The sequence below is a fragment of the Medicago sativa genome, chromosome 1, assembly GCF_051527215.1.
Source record: "Medicago sativa cultivar Bolivia chromosome 1, Bolivia_mono, whole genome shotgun sequence".
NCBI classification, from domain to species: Eukaryota; Viridiplantae; Streptophyta; class Magnoliopsida; order Fabales; family Fabaceae; genus Medicago; species Medicago sativa.
This window is the reverse complement of record NC_140749.1, coordinates 17,077,083-17,088,554: the sequence shown is the minus strand read 5'-3', so window position 1 is coordinate 17,088,554 and position 11,472 is coordinate 17,077,083. Positions and strand designations below refer to the sequence as shown.

Here is an 11,472-nt window from a genome sequence, read left to right as displayed (position 1 = left end):
GTATATGCAAAGACTCCAACCTCCAAATCAATACGAGCTTGAGGTGGATGCTAGGGTTAGAATGAGCTTCAATCTAATATTAGCATCCATATTGAGCTTATTTTGACTTAGGCGTCAGAGTGTTTGCATGTTGAGACTATTCTTGCCCCAGTGCATGGGAATGTCAACATGACACCATAATCTAAAATGCCCATAGCTCACCCTTTTTACCCTCATTAGTACTATGCATCACTATTATGCAAATTACAGATTCATCCATGGTAATGGTATGCATTATATTTGGCTTAATAACAATTTTTCATTAACATTACTAGTAATACCAAGATGTTTCAACCTTATGGATCCATTAATGGACAAAATGATATGGATCGATATGTTGCTACTGCTAACCTCAAGGTCTGGACATGAACCAATCATAGGCGAGTCAGAGATGAGGGATGGTCTTCTATAAATATTTTCCAATTCTCCAATGAATCACAAACACCATGGATCGCTTCATACATTGTCAAACCAAAGAATTAATGATCAGTATAGAATTAATTTAAAAAGTTCAGTAAATAAATACATAAATCTAATGTCATATTTTGATGTCATTTGATTTCTTTTATTAGTCAGCTCACCTCAACGTAAACTTGTTGAAATGCCTGTACTAGTTTAACCCCTTGAAATGTGAGTCCTCTAGATTACTGATACAAGAAATATCAAAACAATCATCTAGATTCGATACTGGAGATCACACATTACTTAAGGAGATCACTTTAAGAATTCTTTTCAATAACATAGTGATTCTCTAAAAATTCTTTTCTATAAGGAGATCACTTCAAGAAAAAAGAGATACAACAAACACTTGTACGATGGTCATACTAATCCTTTCAACGAATATCTCTTGTCTTATTATCCAAAACTGTAGTGTTCTCTATTTGTAAAAAACAGAAACTATCAAAACTTCTTGAATGGTTGTTTTTTGTCCATTGTTTTTAAAGTCATTATTTTGAAGAAGAATCGGTTAAAAGAAAAAGGATATGTTCTTATTTGAATAGACGAATCAAATTAAATCCAAGAACATTTTTTTTAAGCAAATAGAGTGCAAAAACATCACATGGCATGAGAGACATCCCTACTATGTTCACTACTTATCATATGTACCACTCAAAAAATATAAAAATAATAATTGAAAAAGAGTTTGGGGTGGGGGTAGAACAAAATCTAAGGAAGCGAGGTAGACAAACACCAACTGCATTATTAAAAAAGTATTGTGCATCCAAAATACCAACAAACATATCTAAGTAATGCTACGAGTTATGAAAACTGATACATATGACAATACACATACACTACATTGAACATTTAAAAATAAAAGAACCCATCAACGATCTTGAAGGTAGCACAATGAAGTATTATTCATTCCTACTTTCCTCAACAAAGATTGGATGATCATGTTGTATAGAAAAAGAGAAACAACATAAAGTTACAATAATTACAACTTTTTCTAACACTACTTATTGAAAATAAGGAGCTAAATGACATAAAAGAACTTCAGGAATATATTGAAAATTGATACACATTCTAATAGTTTTTAGTATTAATGAAGGTATGTTCCTATTACGTTTAGAGTATCAATTGATTAATTATTTGAATAGGTAATATCAATTTAGTCATAATATAAATTTAGTTAAATCACAAGAAAATTTAAAACGAACTTATAAATTATGGAATTACCTTCAGTTGAAAGATGGAAGAAACACCCTCACTAGTTGTTTCGATTTAAACTTTTCCCCACATGTTGGACATTTACCATGTGAAGAAGTTATTGCAGCTTTGATGCACTTCTTGCAAATACATGAGGATTTCATGAAGGTGTGCGTGCCCATGTTTTTTTGCAAGAAGTGCATCAAAGCTGCAATAACTTCTTCACATAGTAAATGTCCAACATGTGGGGAAAAGGTTAAATCGAAACAACTAGTAAGGGTGTTTCTTCCATCTTCCAACTGAAGGTAATTCCATAATTTATAAGTTGGTTCCAAATAGTATTGTGATTTAACTAAATTTGTATTACGACTAAACTGATAATACCTATTCAAATAATTAATAAATTGATGCTCTAAACCTAATACAAACATACCTTCATTAATATTAAAAAGTATTAGAATGTGTATCAATTTTCAATAGATTCCTGAAGTTCTTTTATGTCATCTAACTCCTTATTTTCAATAAGTAGTGTTAAAAAAAGTTGTAATTACTATAACTTTATGTTGTTTCTCTATTCTATACAACAAGATCATCCAAGCTTTGTTGAGGAAAAGTCGGAATGAATAATACTTCATTGTGCTACCTTCAAGATCGTTGATGGGTTCTTTTATTTTTAAATGTTCAATGTAGCGTATGTGTATTTTTTTATGTATAAGTTTTCATAACTTGTTTTTTAATGCATTACTTAGATATGTTTGTTGGTACTTTGGATGCACAATACTTTTTTTAATGATGCAGTTGGTATTTGTCTACTTTGTTTACTTATATTTTGTTCTACCCCCCACCATATATATATGTGTGTGTGTGTATATATATATATATATATATATATATATATATATATATATATATATATATATATATATATATATATATATATATGTTATTCACTTGGTGCAACTTGGAGTTCATACTTTGTCATTTGGAGGTCTATGTGATAGTAGAGTTGGTTCATACCTTAGGAAATTCTCATTTGATGCATTTAGCTTAAAAAAAGCAGTTCATTTTCAAAGTTTTTTTTTGTGTGGTTGAATTGATGCTTCTATAAGGTATCTACCATGTTGTGTGCAAGTGTGAGTTATATGTCCCACATCGGACAAAAAGCGGAGGTTCATCACTTTATAAGCGAGATGACCCATAAACTGCCTTAAGGTTTTGGGTTAATTTCAAATCAGAGTGTATAAATTTTTTTAACTTCAAATTTGAGAGTATAAATTTTCTTGCAAAAATTCTTTTCGAAACAACAATTTGAATCAAATGCCGCATTTTATCAATATTTTTCCAACAATGAGTTTTCATCCAAATCATACATTTTATAAAACATGAAAATGGGTATAAACTATAAACATTGATTTTTCATGACAATAGCATTTACAACAATACAAAATATAAAGTATAGAAAATAAACATATAAGACTCTATAAGTGAAAATCAAGCTAACCAGGAACCCCGAATTGAGATGACATGGTGCGAGACCCACCAATTGCATCAAACTCAACTGCTTCCGGTTGATAATAAAGTCACCTCCTGGCTATGTCTTTGGCATCATCTTGAATTCCACAACTAAGACTCCAAGAAATTATGAGGCACCCACGCCTATATGTCTGCAGGGTCAAGTAGATGTTAACGATATAAATATAACATATGTACAAAAATACAGTATAATTGTGATGATGCATAATTAGTCTAAAATGCATACTCTACATGAGTGTGACGCATATCCCAGGCTTTTCACATGCATATATTCTATAATTAACCACTTTAATAGCCATCCACAACAAAGGGAGTGCAACCAATCACAAACTAAACAATCAACTGATGGGACATCAAAAGCCTCACTGACTAAATAATTTTTTTTTGTAGAATTTAGGTGGATCCATTCTAGTTAACCATACCATGTGTAATCAACATAAAAGCAGCAGTCAACATATTGATATAACATGAATCACATATGACCCCAACTAAGAACACAATTCAACATATCATGTCTATTCACGGATAAGCACACATACAAGCAGATAAACCCACCAATGCATTTAAGTAAGTATGATTTTCTTAGAGAATGCCCACAACATTTTTCACTTAATCAATGGAGGATTGACACATGTGTCATCCATCCTAGCTAGAGATATTGCAGCTGATGTAGGACAAATTGAGGTTGGTAAACGAAACAATTGTAATGCCAATTCTATTTTGCCTTAAGATGGTGGACTTAACACCACCACCGCAACTATTACGACTAGTAGCAATACTATGAAAGATGATCATTGACATTATTATTTATCAATAAAGAGAAGTATATCACCTAGAGGAGTGATTTCTAGCCAACCTTGACTAAAACTCTTCTCTCTAAGTGATCTACTTCTCTCAATGGATAAATAAGCATGCCACTTATCATACTAATAGTAGTAGTACTAGTGGTGGTGTTAATTCCACCATCTAAAGAAAAAATGAAATGGAATTACTATTGTTTCCTGCACCTGCCCCGATTTATTCTGCAACAGGTGCAATATCTCTACATGGGGCTGGGATGGATGACACATGCGTCAATCCTCCATTGATTAAGTGAGAAACGATGTTGTTGTTCATGAGAGCTTTCAAGAATCTCTTCTTAGAAGCAAATGTAAGGTGAAAAAACCATTATAAAAAATATGGCTAGTAAATTATACTATGAAAAAATTTGTATTCGTTGTTTTTTAATCCTCTATAACAATACAATCTTTCACACTGTTTTCAATTTACTTTGATTTAGTCAAGAAGTAGCTTTAAAAAAAAGGAATTGTTATGAACCAACTAATAAGTTGATTTGGTGATCACCTTCACTGCTCATCTGTTTGCATATAAAATTTACATTCACAGACACACATAAACTAAAAGATTTAAGGATCGACTGTGAAAGACATAAAAATTACCAGCAGAAATAGTCTTAACAAACTGCTCCTCGAGCTTCTTGTTGTTTGTAAATATATAGTTCCACGCCTGAATTTTCATAACAAGACATTAGCCTGTATAGAAACTGCCTTTTATTCATACCTGGAAGTAGAAACCCAAAACAATAAAGTTTTTATAAGCTAAGATATTTGTCTCAATTTACATTCTGGAAAAGTAAATATAACGAATCTCAATAATAAATATAGTTAGGGAAGACCATTAGAACAATCGGCAAGAAAAAAAGAAGGAAAAATAGACCTTTATTTTATATTTGTATTGTATATCATATTATTCAACAATTATCTATATAACTTCCAGAATTCACTTCCTACACACATTTTTCACAAAATAGATTTGATTTCTGCATGGTTTGGAGAACTTTTAGCGCGTGTTTAGTCATCATGACTAGCCACAAATTAGATTTGATTGTGTCATGAGTTAAGGAAAACAATCAATTGATTAATCACACACAATCGAAAAATAATTATTATAGATCCATAAGAAACATGTTTACTTACAAAGAGAGGATGAGAGCACCAAATATGAGAGAGCTAGAGAGCAAGATGAAAGTAGGAGAATGAAAGTGAATTTGAATAATGGTCGGTCTTTGATTATTATTATAGATTGAAATGGTAGTGCATATAAGAGAGTGTATTCCTGACTCATGATATATGAAATTAAATAACAATAAGAGGTTATTTATAACTATCGAACCACACATAAATCATCACGAATACACATGGCACGTTTTGATTGTATCATTACATAGATACTACGTGTTTTCTGCCAAACATTGTATTTTGATTGGTGCTGAATTTTTAATCATGACGCGTTCATACACATGGCAGGTTTTGATTGTATCATTACTTAGAAACTTGCGTGTACTCTACAAAACGTTGAAGTTTAATTGGTGAGTCTTTAATCGTGACGTGTTCTTACACATGGCATGTTATGATTGTATCTATACTAAGAAACATACGTGTATTACATTAAAGATTGTATTTTGATTGGTGATTTTTTAACCGTGACACGTTCTTACACGTGGCATATTTTGATTGTATCATGATTTAGAAACTTACGTGTATTATCATTATAATTTTATTGGTGAGCTTTTAATCGCAACGTGTCCTTACACGTGGTATGTTTTGATTGTATAAATAATTAGAAACTTATGTGTATTCTACCAAAGATTGTATTTTAGTTGGTGAGTTTATAATCGTGACGTGTTCCTACACATGACATGTTTTGATTGTATCATTACTTAGAAACTTGCGTGTATTCCGCCAAACATTATATTTTGATGGGTGAGATTTTAAACGTGATGCATTTTTTATGACTTTTTTGTGTGTTAAATAGTACTGCTCGATAAGGTGAACACTCCAGTACTCTAGAGTTTTGTTACCAATCATTTAAGTACATGTCATTTTAAAAAACCACTGCAAAATGTATGATCTAAAACAATGTCTGAAAAAAGTTGTCTGCTACAAAAAAAAAAAAAAAAGTTGGCTAATCTTTCAACAACGGTTTTAAAACCATGGTAGACTAAGGTATTGCTTATTATTTAGGCAATGATTTACGAATCAAAAACAACACTACATAAAAATTACAGTCAGTGGCACAATTTAGTCGAGATTTACTATAATACACTATGACAATTAGTTAAAATTGTTGTTAGAAATCGCAACAGGGGCGGATTCTCAAACCATTGACAAACTATTAAATTAGTGATCTTCTCTTCCATGAAAGTAGATAAAGACTTTAGTTTATTATTAGATAGCATTGTCTATGAGTTTGTTCAACTCCTACCCATCATTAGAAAAGCTAGGGTCCCCTATGTTATAGATCTATCTCTTCTTATGTTTTATACTCCCTCCGTCTCACAATTATTGTCGCTTCAACATTTTTTCTTTTTCTCAAAATAATTGCCACTTTACAATACCAATGCGGAATTTATTATTTTTTTCCACTATTATACCCTTATTTATTGAATTTCATCCAACTGAATTACTCCACTAACTACAATTAATAAGGGTGTTTTAGTAAATGCCACTAATTTTACCATTGAAATCAGCACAATTAATCAATTCCTTATTAATCGCGCACAAACCTTAAACGACTAATATTGTGTGACGGAGGGAGTATATACTATTACTTTTACCTTCGACGGTGTTTAATATCCACCTAATACCAAATATAATACAAACACTAATACATCAATCTTTTTCTTTTTTCATTAAAAATATTTATAAGAAAACTGCAATCAATCTCACACAAATCATTAAAAAGAAAGGATTGATGTATGCTTGACGTTGCTCTTAACTTGTAAATTTTTCTGGTGACAAAAGGAAAATATTGATGTATTAGTATATATCTTTTGTTTGTGATTGTAGGTGGATACTAAACTCCGTCAATGGTAAAAGCGATAGTCTATAAGGCATAAAAAGAGGTAGATTTATAATGGAGGGAACCCTTGTTTTATTTTTTATTTTTATCCTGGGTAGGAGCTGAACAAACCCGGAGACAATCTAATAGTAAACTAAAGTCTGTGTACTTTCATGGAAGAGAAGAGACTAATTTTAAAAAGTTTGTCAATGGTTTGAGTATCCATCCCTGTTGTGATTTCTAATAAGAATTTTAATCAATTGTCATCATGTGACGATACCACCATCCATAATTTTTTTGTAGGGTTGTCTTTGATTCGTAAAATATTTGCCTAAATAATAGGCAACATTTTAGACTACCATGGTTTCAAAGCCATTGTTGAAAGATTAGCCAACTTTAGCCAACTCTTTCTTGTATGTAGTAATTCTCAAGTTTCTTCAAAAAGAATAACCTCAACTGTAACCATCCATTCATTTTTGTTGGGTCACGAGGGGAGCTCTGAGGACCGTCCACATCGAGTCCTGAGCATCCCCTCAAATGAGTCTATCAATTCATTATGTTCCCTCTCAAGTGGAAGCTCCTTTCATCCATGAGTATTTTGCTTGTACCGCTGTTTCTATTTTCTTTGCAACGGAACCGGCCGCCTCGGTCGTACCCTTTGTCGAACCAGACTCTGATACTACTGTTGGATCATGAGGGGAGCTCTGATACCACATCGAGTCCTGAGCATCCCCTCAAATGAGTCTATCAATTCATTATGCTCCCCCTCAAGCAGAAGCTCCTTTCATCCATGAGTATTTTGCTTGTACCGTCGTTGCTGTTTTCTTTGAAACGGAACCGGCTGCCTCGGTCGTACCCTTTGTCGAACTGAGCTTGATACCACTGCTGGGTCACGAGGGGAGCCTTGTGGGGAGCCTTGTGGACCATCCACGTCAAGGCATGAGCAACCACACAAGTGGAAGAGACACCACACCCTTACCTAAAACATCAAGGCAATGTGTTTATGGGTACTCTCACTTATAAAATGTTCAACCTCTACTTTTCTATCCGATGTGGGATACATAACTCACACTTGCACACAACAGTTTTAATAAAGAAAATATTCTTTACTCTCCATTTTATGGACGTGTATCCGTCAAGTGGTATTAGAGTTTGGATCTTAGAGTTGTTGAGGAAAATCATGAAGACGACTTCAAGTTTTCTTAGAAGTTTGTTAAAAAGATAATTAGATCTTGAAATATCTTTTACTAAAATAAGTGTTGGTTGGTTATTTAGGTAATGGAATAATGCCACACATCGTAATGGTTGTTGTTGTTTAGCACTTTACACCAGTTCTTGAGACATAGAAAGAATCCATTGGAATTAAAAATATTTTCCCTGCATTGTAAACTAGAACTATTTTGGTCGCTTGACAAAGTCGTTTAAATGATTATAAAGTATCTGGTACGATTATTTTTTTAAGTGAAATGGATGAAAGAAATATGATAAGCTCTCGATGTTATTTTTGTTGATAATTCATTGGTGAGGTCTTGATTTAGTGAAATACAATATTGACACAAAACTTTCTTTTATTTTTCTCTTAATTTACATATGAGGATTATCCCTATTATTTTATTGGATGTCTGGTGAGATTCATATCACGGTACATATAAAGTTGTTCATGCTTGCTTACTTGATTTTGTAATGCTCTAATGAAAACAAATAGGCTTAATAGCAGTTTTAGCCCCCTAACTTTTCCAAAGTTGCGATTTTGGCCCCCTAAGAAAAAAAAACTACAAAACCTCCCCCTAAGTTTTGCACTTGTGGTAGTTTTGGCCCCCAAGGCCAATTTTGACCCGGTCTACGCTGACGTGGCACCCTAAGTGAGGTGCCACGTGTTATTATTATTTTATTTTTTTGCCTTGGGGGGCCAAAACTGCTACAGTTGCAAAACTTAGGGGGCGGTTTTGTAGTTTTTTTTCTTAGGGGGCCAAAATCGCAACTTCGTGAAAGTTAGGGGACGAAAACTACTATTAAGCCAAACAAATATGCACATATAGTTTTCAATTGATATGAACAAAGGGAAAATATCAATTTCTTGTTTCCAACAATTTTTATAAGATAACTACAAGATCAACAACTTTTCTAGTGGTTGTATTTGAATAATCTATTCAAATAAAAAAAGTTAATTTTTTATTGCATGCTCTTGTTTACTATGTTGAACTATAAGTGGAATATGGACACTCTGAATTTTTATGCTTCTGTTATTCAGCTTTCGTGTTCATTAGCTAGATAAATTAATAGCTGGTAATATTATGTACACGTTTCAAGAACTTGAATCCAATTCTTAAACCAACCTGGAAATAGATAAAATATGAAATATGCTTTAGTAAACTAAAGACATAATTCAATAATAATTCTGTTTTTTCACTTCTTTTCTTTTCTTGGAAGTTGGTGTTTACAATATAGACAATCAAAGATAAAATAATGATGGTTAGGGTTTCAATATTATTAACAATAGTGTAATATTACAAAAGTTTATAAGAGAATATATATAAAACCTAATAGACAACTAACTTAGTAATGATAAAGGCTCAATAGCTTAAGCCTAACACTTTATTATCTAACACCCACCCTCAAACTCATGATGCATCAACAAGAAGAATTATGAGTTTTGTAAAACAAAATACGAAAAAACATACTAAATAATATAAAGTTCTAACACTACCGCTTACTAAGCTTTAAGCTTTTTATAAATTAACCCAAAAAATAAACTGCATCAGTTGATAGTAGAATCAACGGAGAGTAGCAACCAACATGAATTATCATCAAAGAGAGGGAAGCATGAACCATCACCATTAACTAGCTAAATAAAGAAACCATCCAAACAGAACCAAGTCAAACCAAATCAAACAATTTCAATCCTAACCAAATAGAAGAATCGGTAGAGAGAAGCAACCAAGACAGAAGAAACCAAACACAGAGAAACAATCAAGCCAAAAAAGAGAGACACAATCAAACGGAAGAAACCAAATAGGGAGAAAGAAGCAATCAAACAGAAAATCCAATAGAGACAGACAATCAAAGGGAAAAACCAAATAGAGAGAGAGGACCAATCAAACAGAAGAAGCCATTGAGGGAGAATACCAATCAAATAAAGAAGAAGCAAAAAGGGGGAGAAGCAATCAATCAGAAGAATCAAAACGGGGAGTAAAAATCAATCAGAAGAAACAAGAGAGAGAGAGAGAGAGAGAGAGAGAGAGAGAGAGAGAGAGAATCAAACAAAAGAAACCAAGAAGAGGAGAAGCAATCTAATCAATCAGAAGAATCAAAAGGGGGAAGAAACCAAATTGTGAGTACTTAACTCACCAAACAAAAGGAGGAGTCAACCAACAAAAGAGGAGCTACCGGAACCATGTCATACAATATGCAAAGAGATCCAATTAACCAACCCACATTGAAAAAGCTGTCAACACCAACTTACGGCCTGGAAAACCATTCCTTACAGTTCATGTAGCTTCAAATTAATTAATCAAATGTATTTAGCAAAACCATACAAATTTGATTTCAAAACTCTATTGATCTTCCACGGATTCCTTTATCCACCTAGTAATTACTGGAAGAAAAAGAGTGGTGTGACCAAATCAATATGAGTTGACCAACCGTACAATGTTGGCATCGTTACTTGCAGCAAACAAATCCAACAAGCCAATAACGAGAACTCAACAACTATGAATCATCAAATTGAATGTTTGGCCAAAAAATGATAATTGAGAGGTTCGGTCCGACAAACCCACAAAATATAAGAATCACATGGAGATAAACAAAATAAGCTAATCTGTGAAATCAATTGAAAAATGCTTCAACCGAACCTGATTTGCAGAAACCGAGAGAGTGCTATCACAAGACCATAAGATTCTAATAGAATCAACAATCAAAAAGGCAAACACATCCCCAATCTAGCTTCAACCAAAATAATGATCACCACTAAAACAAATCAAATACATTCCCAATCTTTTGGGATTCAACAACGGAAGCTACAAATTGTTCAAGGTGGATCAAAACAAGCTCTTGATACCACATAACAATATAGACAATCAAAGATAAAAATAATGACAGCTAGAGTTTCAATATTACTAACAACGTAATATTACAAAAGTTTATAAGAGAATATATATAAAACCTAATAGACTACTAACTTAGTAATGATAAAGACCCAATAGTTTAAGCTACTTTATTATCCAACAGTTGGAACATGTCGATAAACCAGAAGAAGCTTTGATGTGATCAATTCAAGACTAAAGCCTCTTGCTGCAGTCTGTTAAGATATTTCTGCTAGTAGTTTGGTCATCAATGACACTAGTCTACACATTTTTCTTTATCTTTTATCCTTTACTCCCTTAGTTTACGAGTGCTTCTGGATGTAATTTT

At 32.7% G+C, this 11,472-nt stretch overlaps 1 long non-coding RNA gene across 1 annotated transcript; it reads right to left on the bottom strand.

Moving 5' to 3' along the window:
- Window positions 1-3,078: 3,078 nt before the first annotated feature.
- Window positions 3,079-5,332, bottom strand: LOC146953177 (uncharacterized). The gene is made up of 3 exons (XR_015027232.1): window positions 5,199-5,332; window positions 4,662-4,782; window positions 3,079-3,353 (listed from the first exon to the last, which is right to left on the bottom strand). It is a non-coding gene; the product is annotated as an uncharacterized LOC146953177 (long non-coding RNA).
- Window positions 5,333-11,472: the final 6,140 nt, after the last annotated feature.